Genomic DNA, 15,378 nt, shown 5'->3' on the forward strand with positions numbered 1-15,378 from the left:
CACTTTCAAAACCTTCTTTCTTATAGCTTGGAATTGGTTCCATGGATGAACTACAACGGGGAAGAATAAGACACGATGCCTATATATTTGGACAGGCATATGGTGCTATAATTTCAACTGCTGAACAAGAATTGACCCAAGTCTAAGCTTGCTCTCAGAAAGAGAATAGGGCTTGAAAATTTCCCGCTGATTTGTGACCAGTTCCAAAAGTGGGAAGTTGAGCAGGGGATCTCAGCGAGCCTATAATTCATGGGCCTGCAGGATGGTCAAAGACACCTAATGTGGACAAATGACTTGGGTTGAGCCAGAGAAAAGAACTTGAGAGCAAGGCAGAATTGCAAAAATGGAATTTCAAGAGGGAGACGCGTCTCGCCTGGTAAGAACATAGAATGTGGCAGTACTTCTTCAACCATGCTTTTGTCAAAAAACGGTGTATGCCTTTATCCTGAATATATTCCGAATAAAGGCATACACCGTTTTTGGGCAACCAGGCAAGGGCTCGGTGCAAATCAACACTACATAGTGCTATCACTTCCCATCTAAACAAAGGGTCATCTACGAAAAGTGTAAAGACTAGAAATTCAGGGTAGCATGGAGGTAAATCGTACCCACATTTTGTGGATTCCAGGATGAACAATGGCAATCGGCACCCTGGCGAAGTCTATGGTGTATTCAAAAATAATGTAAGAAACAAAGCTACAGCACATAGGACACTTCCACTCAAGGACGTATATTTTCACGAAAACCAAAGAACCCCAGGTCACAGGCAACCCAACGTTTACTGCTGCTCTCTTTACAAAAGCCTCGACTAGGATACAGTCTAAATTTCCTTGGACGGAAAACATGGATGGAGAATATGTGATTCTTATCTACAATGATATATTACTGAGCCAGGAAATCAATGAAATAACGTCACTTGCCGCCAAAGGAGTGTTCGTAGTTACAATCATTCTCAGTAAAGTTAGTCACATAGAAAAAAGTGGTTTATCAAAGATATGAAGTACAGGTGGAATACAAAATTGCGTCCCATGAATGAAATGGCAGACGAGAGAAAGCATCACACATTTAGCAAACACACTTATGCCTGTAGGAGTGCGAAGGTCACTTGAGGTGAGGAAAAAACAGGTGTTTTCAATGAGCACAGATACCATTCCATATAGACCAAAGAGGGAATCAAGACAACTTACTCTAAACCTCAAAGGCCTGAACTCAGCCCACTTTACACACCAGAAAAGATTATTTACAACTGGTTAGAATTTGAAAAACAATTTATCGATGTCTCTCTGGAAGAGAATCAAGTGGATGCACAGCAGCAAGCAACACAGCACTGAAAATCGGCTACACCCCGTGAGAAAAATAAACTGCAAAATAAAGGCAGTGAGTGAGAGGTAAATTCTTCGAGACTTCGTTCAGGGGCTGTCATTGAAGTTGTTTTGAGCATATATTAACACACAGAATGATCGGACCTAAGGAAGGACACTCGTGGGTCTGAGTGTCTTCGTGAGCATGAGTCAGCAAATGCAGCCCTTGTCGAATAACACTGCCTTTTCCTGATTCCATGGACCCGAAACCTCCAAATGCAGACGACCCTTCCTACAGCGAACACATGCATGGGACAGACACAGGACGCTACCCCATTGGAACGGCAAATAAACATGAAAAGCCACCTCATCTTCTCATATCCTGGTGCTCGGGTTCAAGCTTTCAGCCGCTTTTCTGAAAATATACCCAATTGGGGAAGTCAGCACTTTCAAAACACTCTTACTTATAACTTGGAATTGGTTCCATGGATGAACTACAACGGGGAAGAATAAGACACGATGCCTATATATTTGGACAGGCATATGGTGCTATAATTTCAACTGCTGAACAAGAATTGACCCAAGTCTAAGCTTGCTCTCAGAAAGAGAATAGGGCTTGAAAATTTCCCGCTGATTTGTGACCAGTTCCAAAAGTGGGAAGTTGAGCAGGGGATCTCAGCGAGCCTATAATTCATGGGCCTGCAGGATGGTCAAAGACACCTAATGTGGACAAATGACTTGGGTTGAGCCAGAGAAAAGAACTTGAGAGCAAGGCAGAATTGCAAAAATGGAATTTCAAGAGGGAGACGCGTCTCGCCTGGTAAGAACATAGAATGTGGCAGTACTTCTTCAACCATGCTTTTGTCAAAAAACGGTGTATGCCTTTATCCTGAATATATTCCGAATAAAGGCATACACCGTTTTTGGGCAACCAGGCAAGGGCTCGGTGCAAATCAACACTACATAGTGCTATCACTTCCCATCTAAACAAAGGGTCATCTACGAAAAGTGTAAAGACTAGAAATTCAGGGTAGCATGGAGGTAAATCGTACCCACATTTTGTGGATTCCAGGATGAACAATGGCAATCGGCACCCTGGCGAAGTCTATGGTGTATTCAAAAATAATGTAAGAAACAAAGCTACAGCACATAGGACACTTCCACTCAAGGACGTATATTTTCACGAAAACCAAAGAACCTCAGGTCACAGGCAACCCAACGTTTACTGCTGCTCTCTTTACAAAAGCCTCGACTAGGATACAGTCTAAATTTCCTTGGACGGAAAACATGGATGGAGAATATGTGATTCTTATCTACAATGATATATTACTGAGCCAGGAAATCAATGAAATAACGTCACTTGCCGCCAAAGGAGTGTTCGTAGTTACAATCATTCTCAGTAAAGTTAGTCACATAGAAAAAAGTGGTTTATCAAAGATATGAGGTACAGGTGGAATACAAAATTGCGTCCCATGAATGAAATGGCAGACGAGAGAAAGCATCACACATTTAGCAAACACACTTATGCCTGTAGGAGTGCGAAGGTCACTTGAGGTGAGGAAAAAACAGGTGTTTTCAATGAGCACAGATACCATTCCATATAGACCAAAGAGGGAATCAAGACAACTTACTCTAAACCTCAAAGGCCTGAACTCAGCCCACTTTACACACCAGAAAAGATTATTTACAACTGGTTAGAATTTGAAAAACAATTTATCGATGTCTCTCTGGAAGAGAATCAAGTGGATGCACAGCAGCAAGCAACACAGCACTGAAAATCGGCTACACCCCGTGAGAAAAATAAACTGCAAAATAAAGGCAGTGAGTGAGAGGTAAATTCTTCGAGACTTCGTTCAGGGGCTGTCATTGAAGTTGTTTTGAGCATATATTAACACACAGAATGATCGGACCTAAGGAAGGACACTCGTGGGTCTGAGTGTCTTCGTGAGCATGAGTCAGCAAATGCAGCCCTTGTCGAATAACACTGCCTTTTCCTGATTCCATGGACCCGAAACCTCCAAATGCAGACGACCCTTCCTACAGCGAACACATGCATGGGACAGCCACAGGACGCTACCCCATTGGAACGGCAAATAAACATGAAAAGCCACCTCATCTTCTCATATCCTGGTGCTCGGGTTCAAGCTTTCAGCCGCTTTTCTGAAAATATACCCAATTGGGGAAGTCAGCACTTTCAAAACACTCTTACTTATAACTTGGAATTGGTTCCATGGATGAACTACAATGGGGAAGAATAAGAGACGATGGCGATATATTTGGACAGGAACATGGCGCTCTAATTTCCAATGCTGAACAAGAATTGACCCAAGTCTAAGCTTGCTCTCGGAAGGAGAATTGGGCATGAAAATTTCCTGCTGCTTTGGGACCAGTTCCGAAAGTGGGAAGTTGAGCCCGGGATCTCAGGGAGCCTATAATTCATGGCCCTGCAGGATGGTAAAAGGCACGTAATGTGGAAAAATGACTTGGGTTGAACCAGAGAAAAGAACTTGAGAGCAAGGCAGAATTGCAAAACTGGGATTTCAAGAGGGAGAAGCGTCTCGCCTGGTAAGAACCTAGGATGTGGCAGTACTTCTTCAAACATGCCTTTGTCGAAAAAGGGTGTATGCCTTTATCCTGAATATCTTTAGGATAAAGGCATACACCGTTTTTGGGCAACCAGGCAGGGGCTCTGTGCAAATCAACACTACATAATTCTATCACTTCCCATCAAAACAAAGGGTCATGTACGAAAAGTGTAAAGACCAGAAATGCAGGGTAACGTGGAGGTAAATCGTACCCACATTTTGTGGATTGTGGGATGACCAATTGCAATCGGCACCCTGGTGAATTCTATGGTGTATTCGAAGATAAAGTAAGAAACAATGCTACAGCACATAGGACACTTCATTTCAAGGACGTATATTTTCAGGAAAACCAAAGAACCTCAGGTCACAGGCAACCCAACGTTTACTGCTGCTCTCTTTACAAAAGCCTCGACTAGGATACAATCTAAATTTCCTTGGACGGAATACATGGATGGAGAATATGTGCTTCTTATCTACAATGATATATTACAGAGCCAGGAAATCAATGAAATAACGTCACTTGGCGCCACCGGAGTGTTCTTAGTTACAATCATTCTCAGTGAATTTAGTCACATAGAAAAAAGTGGTTTATCAAAGATATGAGGTACAGGTGGAATATAAAATTGCGTCCCTTGAACAAAATGGCAGACGACAGAGAGAATTACACATTTAGCAAACACACTTATGCCTGTGGGAGCGCAAAGGTCACATGAGGTGAGGAAAAACCAGGTGTTTTCAATGAGCACAAATACCATTCCATATAGACCAAGGAGGGAATCAAGACAACTTACTCTAAACCTCAAAGGACTGAACTCAGCCCACTTTACACACCAGAAAAGATTATTGACAACTGGTCAGAATTTGAAAAACAATTTATCTATGTCTCTCTGGAAGAGAATCTAGTGGATGCACAGCAGCAAGCAACACAGCACGGAAAATCGGCTACACCCGGTGAGAAAAATAAACTGCAAAATAAAGGCAGTGAGTGACAGATAAATTCTTCGAGACTTCGTTCATGGGCTGTGATTGGAGTTGTTTTCAGCATATATTCACACACAGAAAGATGGGACCTAAGGGAGGACAATCGTGGGTCTGAGTGTCTTCGTGAGCATGAGTCAGCAAATGCAGCCCTTGTAGAATAACACTGCCTTGCCCTGATTCCATTGACCCGAAATCTCCAAATGTAGACGACCCTTCTACAGCAAACACATGCATGGGTCAGCCACAGGATGCTACCCCATTGGAACGGGAAAAAACATGAAAAGGCACCTCATCGTCTCATATACTGGTGCTCGGGTTCAAGCTTCCAGCCACTTTCCTGAAAATATCCCCACTTGCGGAAGTCAACACTTTCAAAACCTTCTTTCTTTTTTTTTTTTTTTTTTTTTTTTTTTTTTTTTTTTTTTTGCGGTACGCGGGCCTCTCACTGTTGTGGCCTCTCCCGTTGAGGAGCACAGGCTCCGGACGCGCAGGCTCAGCGGCCATGGCTCACGGGCCCAGTCGCTCCGCGGCACGTGGGATCTTCCCGGACCGGGGCATGAACCCGTATCCCCTGCATCGGCAGGCGGACTCTCAACCACTGCGCCACCAGGGAAGCCCAAAACCTTCTTTCTTATAGCTTGAAATTGGTTCCATGGATGAACTACAACGGGGAAGAATAAGACAGGATGCCTATATATTTGGACAGGCATATGGTGCTCTAATTTCAACTGCTGAACAAGAATTGACCCAAGTCTAAGCTTGCTCTCAGAAAGAGAATAGGGCCTGAAAATTTCCCGCTGATTTGTGACCAGTTCCAAAAGTGGGAAGTTGAACAGGGGATCTCAGCGAGCCTATAATTCATGGGCCTGCAGGATGGTCAAAGACACCTAATGTGGACAAATGACTTGGGTTGAGCCAGAGAAAAGAACTTGAGAGCAAGGCAGAATTGCAAAAATGGGATTTCAAGAGGGAGACGCGTCTCGCCTGGTAAGAACCTAGAATGTGGCAGTACTTCTTCAACCATGCCTTTGTCGAAAAACGGTGTATGCCTTTATCCTGAATATATTCCGAATAAAGGCATACACCGTTTTTGGGCAACCAGGAAGGGGCTCGGTGCAAATCAACACTACATAGTGCTATCACTTCCCATCTAAACAAAGGGTCATCTACGAAAAGTGTAAAGACGAGAAATTCAGGGTAGCATGGAGGTAAATCGTACCCACATTTTGTGGATTCCAGGATGAACAATGGCAATCGGCACCCTGGCGAAGTCTATGGTGTATTCAAAAATAATGTAAGAAACAAAGCTACAGCACATAGGACACTTCCACTCAAGGACGTATATTTTCAAGAAAACCAAAGAACCTCAGGTCACAGGCAACCCAACGTTTACTGCTGCTCTCTTTACAAAAGCCTCGACTAGGATACAATCTAAATTTCCTTGGATGGAAAACATGGATGGAGAATATTTGATTCTTATCTACAATGATATATTACTGAGCCAGGAAATCAATGAAATAACGTCACTTGCCGCCAAAGGAGTGTTCGTAGTTACAATCATTCTCAGTAAATTTAGTCACATAGAAAAAAGTGGTTTATCAAAGATATGAGGTACAGGTGGAATACAAAATTGCGACCCATGAATGAAATGGCAGACGAGAGAAAGCATCACACATTTAGCAAACACATTTATGCCTGTAGGAGCGCGAAGGTCACTTGAGGTGAGGAAAAACCAGGTGTTTTCAATGAGCACAGATACCATTCCATATGGACCAAAGAGGGCATCAAGACAACTTACTCTAAACCTCAAAGGACTGAACTCAGCCCACTTTACACACCAGAAAAGATTATTTACAACTGGTTAGAATTTGAAAAACAATTTATCGATGTCTCTCTGGAAGAGAATCAAGTGGATGCACAGCACCAAGCAACACAGCACTCAAAATCGGCTACACCCCGTGAGAAAAATAAACTGCAAAATAAAGGCAGTGAGTGAGAGATAAGTTCTTCGAGACTTCGTTCAGGGGCTGTCATTGAAGTTGTTTTGAGCATATATTAACACACAGAAGGATCGGACCTAAGGGACGACACTCGTGGGTCTGAGTGTCTTCGTGAGCATGAGTCAGCAAATGCAGCCCTTGTCGAATAACACTGCCTTTTCCTGATTCCATTGACCCGAAATCTCCAAATGCAGACGACCCTTCCTACAGCGAACACATGCATGGGACAGCCACAGGATGCTACCCCATTGCAACGGCAAAAAAACATGAAAAGCCACCTCATCTTCTCATATCCTGGTGCTCGGGTTCAAGCTTTCTACCGCTTTTCTGAAAATATACCCAATTGGGGAAGTCAGCACTTTCAAAACACTCTTACTTATAACTTGGAATTGGTTCCATGGATGAACTACAATGGGGAAGAATAAGAGACGATGGCTATATATTTGGACAGGCACATGGCGCTCTAATTTCCAATGCTGAACAAGAATTGACCCAAGTCTAAGCTTGCTCTCGGAAGGAGAATTGGGCTTGAAAATTTCCTGCTGCTTTGGGACCAGTTCCGAAAGTGGGAAGTTGAGCCGGGGATCTCAGGGACCCTATAATTCATGGCCCTGCAGGATGGTCAAAGACACCTAATGTGGACAAATGACTTGGGTTGAGCCAGAGAAAAGAACTTGAGAGCAAGGCAGAATTGCAAAAATGGGATTTCAAGAGGGAGACGCGTCTCGCCTGGTAAGAACCTAGAATGTGGCAGTGCTTCTTCAACCATGCCTTTGTCGAAAAACGGTGTATGCCTTTATCCTGAATACATTCCGAATAAAGGCATACACCGTTTTTGGGCAACCAGGCAGGGGCTCGGTGCAAATCAACACTACATAGTGCTATCACTTCCCATCTAAACAAAGGGTCATCTACGAAAAGTGTAAAGACTAGAAATTCAGGGTAGCATGGAGGTAAATCGTACCCACATTTTGTGGATTCCAGGATGAACAATGGCAATCGGCACCCTGGCGAAGTCTATGGTGTATTCAAAAATAATGTAAGAAACAAAGCTACAGCACATAGGACACTTCCACTCAAGGACGTATATTTTCAAGAAAACCAAAGAACCTCAGGTCACAGGCAACCCAACGTTTACTGCTGCTCTCTTTACAAAAGCCTCGACTAGGATACAAACAAAATTTCCTTGGATGGAAAACATGGATGGAGAATATGTGATTCTTATCTACAATGATATATTACTGAGCCAGGAAATCAATGAAATAACGTCACTTGCCGCCAAAGGAGTGTTCGTAGTTACCATCATTATCAGTAAATTTAGTCACATACAAAAAAGTGGTTTATCAAAGATATGAGGTACAGGTGGAATACAAAATTGCGTCCCTTGAACGAAATGGCAGACGACAGAGAGAATTACACATTTAGCAAAAACACTTATGCCTGTGGGAGCGCAAAGGTCACATGAGGTGAGGAAAAACCAGGTGTTTTCAATGAGCACAGATACCATTCCATATAGACCAAGGAGGGAATCAAGACAACTTACTCTAAACCTCAAAGGACTGAACTCAGCCCACTTTACACACCAGAAAAGATTATTGACAACTGGTCAGAATTTGAAAAACAATTTATCGATGTCTCTCTGGAAGAGAATCTAGTGGATGCACAGCAGCAAGCAACACAGCACGGAAAATCGGCTACACCCGGTTAGAAAAATAAACTGCAAAATAAAGGCAGTGAGTGACAGATAAATTTTTCGAGACTTCGTTCAGGGGCTGTGATTGGAGTTGTTTTCAGCACATATTCACACACAGAAAGATGGGACCTAAGGGAGGACAATCGTGGGTCTGAGTGTCTTCGTGAGCATGAGTCAGCAAATGCAGCCCTTGTAGAATAACACTGCCTTGCCCTGATTCCATTGACCCGAAATCTCCAAATGTTGATGACCCTTCTACAGCAAACACATGCATGGGTCAGCCACAGGATGCTACCCCATTGGAACGGGAAGAAAACATGAAAAGGCACCTCATCTTCTCATATCCTGGTGCTCGGGTTCAAGCTTCCAGCCACTTTCCTGAAAATATCCCCACTTGGGGAAGTCAGCACTTTTAAAACCTTCTTTCTTATAGCTTGGAATTGGTTCCATGGATGAACTACAACGGGGAAGAATAAGACACGATGCCTATATATTTGGACAGGCATATGGTGCTCTAATTTCAACTGCTGAACAAGAATTGACCCAAGTCTAAGCTTGCTCTCAGAAGGAGAATAGGGCTTGAAAATTTCCCGCTGATTTGTGACCAGTTCCAAAAGTGGGAAGTTGAGCAGGGGATCTCAGCGAGCCTATAATTCATGGGCCTGCAGGATGGTCAAAGACACCTAATGTGGACAAATGACTTGGGTTGAGCCAGAGAAAAGAACTTGAGAGCAAGGCAGAATTGCAAAAATGGGATTTCAAGAGGGAGACGCGTCTCGCCTGGTAAGAACCTAGAATGTGGCAGTACTTCTTCAACCATGCCTTTGTCGAAAAACGGTGTATGCCTTTATCCTGAATATATTCCGAATAAAGGCATACACCGTTTTTGGGCAACCAGGCAGGGGCTCGGTGCAAATCAACACTAAATAGTGCTATCACTTCCCATCTAAACAAAGGGTCATCTACGAAAAGTGTAAAGACTAGAAATTCAGGGTAGCATGGAGGTAAATCGTACCCACATTTTGTGGATTCCAGGATGAACAATGGCAATCGGCACCCTGGCGAAGTCTATGGTGTATTCAAAAATAATGTAAGAAACAAAGCTACAGCACATAGGACACTTCCACTCAAGGACGTATATTTTCAAGAAAACCAAAGAACCTCAGGTCACAGGCAACCCAACGTTTACTGCTGCTCTCTTTACAAAAGCCTCGACTAGGATACAATCAAAATTTCCTTGGATGGAAAACATGGATGGAGAATATGTGATTCTTATCTACAATGATATATTACTGAGCCAGGAAATCAATGAAATAACGTCACTTGCCGCCAAAGGAGTGTTCGTAGTTACCATCATTCTCAGTAAATTTAGTCACATAGAAAAAAGTGGTTTATCAAAGATATGAGGTACAGGTGGAATACAAAATTTGGTCCCATGAATGAAATGGCAGACGAGAGAAAGCATCACACATTTAGCAAACACAGTTATGCCTGTAGGAGCGCAAAGGTCACTTGAGGTGCGGAAAAAACAGGTGTTTTCAATGAGCACAGATACCATTCCATATAGACCAAAGAGGGAATCAAGACAACTTACTCTAAACCTCAAAGGACTGAACTCAGCCCGGTTTACACACCAGAAAAGATTATTTACAACTGGTTAGAATTTGAAAAACAATTTATCGATGTCTCTCTGGAAGAGAATCAAGTGGATGCACAGCAGCAAGCAACACAGCACACAAAATCGGCTACACCCCGTGAGAAAAATAAACTGCAAAATAAAGGCAGTGAGTGAGAGATAAATTCTTCGAGACTTCGTTCAGGGGCTGTCATTGAAGTTGTTTTGAGCATATATTAACACACAGAATGATCGGACCTAAGGAAGGACACTCGTGGGTCTGAGTGTCTTCATGAGCATGAGTCAGCAAATGCAGCCCTTGTCGAATAACACTGCCTTTTCCTGATTCCATGGACCCGAAATCTCCAAATGCAGACGACCCTTCCTACAGCGAACACATGCATGGGACAGCCACAGGACGCTACCCCATTGGAACGGCAAATAAACATGAAAAGCCACCACATCTTCTCATATCCTGGTGCTCGGGTTCAAGCTTTCAGCCGCTTTTCTGAAAATATACCCAATTGGGGAAGTCAGCACTTTCAAAACACTCTTACTTATAACTTGGAATTGGTTCCATGGATGAACTACAATGGGGAAGAATAAGAGACGATGGCTATATATTTGGACAGGCACATGGCGCTCTAATTTCCAATGCTGAACAAGAATTGACCCAAGTCTAAGCTTGCTCTCGGAAGGAGAATAGGGCTTGAAAATGTCCTGCTGCTTTGGGACCAGTTCCGAAAGTGGGAAGTTGAGCCGGGGATCTCAGGGAGCCTATAATTCATGGCCCTGCAGGATGGTAAAAGGCACGTAATGTGGAAAAATGACTTGGGTTGAACCAGAGAAAAGAACTTGAGAGCAAGGCAGAATTGCAAAACTGGGATTTCAAGAGGGAGAAGCGTCTCGCCAGGTAAGAACGTAGGATGTGGCAGTACTTCTTCAAACATTCCTTTGTCGAAAAAGGGTGTATGCCTTTATCCTGAATACCTTTAGGATAAAGGCATACACCGTTTTTGGGCAACCAGGCAGGGGCTCTGTGCAAATCAACACTACATAATGCTATCACTTCCCATCAAAACAAAGGGTCATGTACGAAAAGTGTAAAGACCAGAAATGCAGGGTAACGTGGAGGTAAATCGTACCCACATTTTGTGGATTGTGGGATGACCAATTGCAATCGGCACCCTGGCGAATTCTATGGTGTATTCGAAGATAAAGTAAGAAACAAAGCTACAGCACATAGGACACTTCCATTCAAGGACGTATATTTTCAGGAAAACCAAAGAACCTCAGGTCACAGACAACCCAACGTTTACTGCTGCTCTCTTTACAAAAGCCTCGACTAGGATACAATCTAAATTTCCTTGGACGGAATACATGGATGGAGAATATGTGATTCTTATCTACAATGATATATTACAGAGCCAGGAAATCAATGAAATAACGTCACTTGGCGCCACCGGAGTGTTCTTAGTTACAATCATTCTCAGTGAATTTAGTCACATAGAAAAAAGTGGTTTATCAAAGATATGAGGTACAGGTGGAATATAAAATTGCGTCCCTTGAACGAAATGGCAGACGACAGAGAGAATTACACATTTAGCAAACACACTTATGCCTGTGGGAGCGCAAAGGTCACATGAGGTGAGGAAAAACCAGGTGTTTTCAATGAGCACAGATACCATTCCATATAGACCAAGGAGGGAATCAAGACAACTTACTCTAAACCTCAAAGGACTGAACTCAGCCCACTTTACACACCAGAAAAGATTATTGACAACTGGTCAGAATTTGAAAAACTATTTATCTATGTCTCTCTGGAAGAGAATCTAGTGGATGCACAGCAGCAAGCAACACAGCACGGAAAATCGGCTACACCCGGTGAGAAAAATAAACTGCAAAATAAAGGCAGTGAGTGACAGATAAATTCTTCGAGACTTCGTTCAGGTGCTGTGATTGGAGTTGTTTTCAGCATATATTCACACACAGAAAGATGGGACCTAAGGGAGGACAATCGTGGGTCTGAGTGTCTTCGTGAGCATGAGTCAGCAAATGCAGCCCTTGTAGAATAACACTGCCTTGCCCTGATTCCATTGACCCGAAATCTCCAAATGTAGACGACCCTTCTACAGCAAACACATGCATGGGTCAGCCACAGGATGCTACCCCATTGGAACGGGAAAAAACATGAAAAGGCACCTCATCGTCTCATATCCTGGTGCTCGGGTTCAAGCTTCCAGCCACTTTCCTGAAAATATCCCCACTTGCGGAAGTCAGCACTTTGAAAACCTTCTTTCTTATAGCTTGGAATTGGTTCCATGGATGAACTACAAGGGGGAAGAATAAGACACGATGCCTATATATTTGGACAGGCATATGGTGCTCTAATTTCAACTGCTGAGCAAGAATTGACCCAAGTCTAAGCTTGCTCTCAGAAGGAGAATAGGGCTTGAAAATTTCCCACTGATTTGTGACCAGTTCCAAAAGTGGGAAGTTGAGCAGGGGATCTCAGCGAGCCTATAATTCATGGGCCTGCAGGATGGTCAAAGACACCTAATGTGGACAAATGACTTGGGTTGAGCCAGAGAAAAGAACTTGAGAGCAAGGCAGAATTGCAAAAATGGGATTTCAAGAGGGAGACGCGTCTCGCCTGGTAAGAACCTAGAATGTGGCAGTACTTCTTCAACCATGCCTTTGTCGAAAAACGGTGTATTCCTTTATCCTGAATATATTCCGAATAAAGGCATACACCGTTTTTGGACAACCAGGCAGGGGCTCGGTGCAAATCAACACTACATAGTGCTATCACTTCCCATCTAAACAAAGGGTCATCTACGAAAAGTGTAAAGACTAGAAATTCAGGGTAGCATGGAGGTAAATCGTACCCACATTTTGTGGATTCCAGGATGAACAATGGCAATCGGCACCCTGGCGAAGTCTATGGTGTATTCAAAAATAATGTAAGAAACAAAGCTACAGCACATAGGACACTTCCACTCAAGGACGTATATTTTCAAGAAAACCAAAGAACCTCAGGTCACAGGCAACTCAACGTTTACTGCTGCTCTCTTTACAAAAGCCTCGACTAGGATACAATCTAAATTTCCTTGGACGGAAAACATGGATGGAGAATATGTGATTCTTATCTACAATGATATGTTACTGAGCCAGGAAATCAATGAAATAACGTCACTTGCCGCCAAAGGAGTGTTCGTAGTTACAATCATTCTCAGTAAATTTAGTCACATAGAAAAAAGTGGTTTATCAAAGATATGAGGTACAGGTGGAATACAAAATTGCGTCCTATGAATGAAATGGCAGACGAGAGAAAGCATCACACATTTAGCAAACACACTTATGCCTGTAGGAGCGCGAAGGTCACTTGAGGTGAGGAAGAAACAGGTGTTTTCAATGAGCACAGATACCATTCCATATAGACCAAGGAGGGAATCAAGACAACTTACTCTAAACCTCAAAGGACTGAACTCAGCCCACTTTACACACCAGAAAAGATTATTTACAACTGGTTAGAATTTGAAAAACAATTTATCGATGTCTCTCTGGAAGAGAATCAAGTGGATGCACAGCAGCAAGCAACACAGCACACAAAATCGGCTACACCCCGTGAGAAAAATAAACTGCAAAATAAAGGCAGTGAGTGAGAGATAAATTCTTCAAGACTTCGTTCAGGGGCTGTCATTGAAGTTGTTTTGAGCATATATTAACACACAGAATGATCGGACCTAAGGAAGGACACTCGTGGGTCTGAGTGTCTTCGTGAGCATGAGTCAGCAAATGCAGCCCTTGTCGAATAACACTGCCTTTTCCTGATTCCATGGACCCGAAATCTCCAAATGCAGACGACCCTTCCTACAGCGAACACATGCATGGGACAGCCACAGGACGCTACCCCATTGGAACGGCAAATAAACATGAAAAGCCACCTCATCTTCTCATATCCTGGTGCTCGGGTTCAAGCTTTCAGCCGCTTTTCTGAAAATATACCCAATTGGGGAAGTCAGCACTTTCAAAACACTCTTACTTATAACTTGGAATTGGTTCCATGGATGAACTACAATGGGGAAGAATAAGAGACGATGGCTATATATTTGGACAGGCACATGGCGCTCTAATTTCCAATGCTGAACAAGAATTGACCCAAGTCTAAGCTTGCTCTCGGAAGGAGAATTGGGCTTGAAAATGTCCTGCTGTTTTGGGACCAGTTCCGAAAGTGGGAAGTTGAGCCGGGGATCTCAGGGAGCCTATAATTCATGGCCCTGCAGGATGGTAAAAGGCACGTAATGTGGACAAATGACTTGGGTTGAGCCAGAGAAAAGAACTTGAGAGCAAGGCAGAATTGCAAAACTGGGATTTCAAGAGGGAGAAGCGTCTCGCCTGGTAAGAACCTAGGATGTGGCAGTACTTCTTCAAACATGCCTTTGTCGAAAAAGGGTGTATGCCTTTATCCTGAATATCTTTAGGATAAAGGCATACACCGTTTTTGGGCAACCAGGCAGGGGCTCTGTGCAAATCAACACTACATAATGCTATCACTTCCCATCAAAACAAAGGGTCATGTACGAAAAGTGTAAAGACCAGAAATGCAGGGTAACGTGGAGGTAAATCGTACCCACATTTTGTGGATTGTGGGATGACCAATTGCAATCGGCACCCTGGCGAATTCTATGGTGTATTCAAAGATAAAGTAAGAAACAATGCTACAGCACATAGGACACTTCCATTCAAGGACGTATATTTTCAGGAAAGCCAAAGAACCTCAGGTCACAGGCAACCCAACGTTTACTGCTGCTCTCTTTACAAAAGCCTCGACTAGGATACAATCTAAATTTCCTTGGACGGAATACATGGATGGAGAATATGTGCTTCTTATCTACAATGATATATTACAGAGCCAGGAAATCAATGAAATAACGTCACTTGGTGCCACCGGAGTGTTCTTAGTTACAATCATTCTCAGTGAATTTAGTCACATAGAAAAAAGTGGTTTATCAAAGATATGAGGTACAGGTGGAATATAAAATTGCGTCCCTTGAACGAAATGGTAGACGACAGAGAGAATTACACATTTAGCAAACACACTTATGCCTGTGGGAGCGCAAAGGTCACATGAGGTGAGGAAAAACCAGGTGTTTTCAATGAGCACAGATACCATTCCATATAGACCAAGGAGGGAATCAAG

This window comes from Kogia breviceps, chromosome 20 (genome assembly GCF_026419965.1).
Source record: "Kogia breviceps isolate mKogBre1 chromosome 20, mKogBre1 haplotype 1, whole genome shotgun sequence".
Lineage (NCBI taxonomy): Eukaryota > Metazoa > Chordata > Mammalia > Artiodactyla > Physeteridae > Kogia > Kogia breviceps.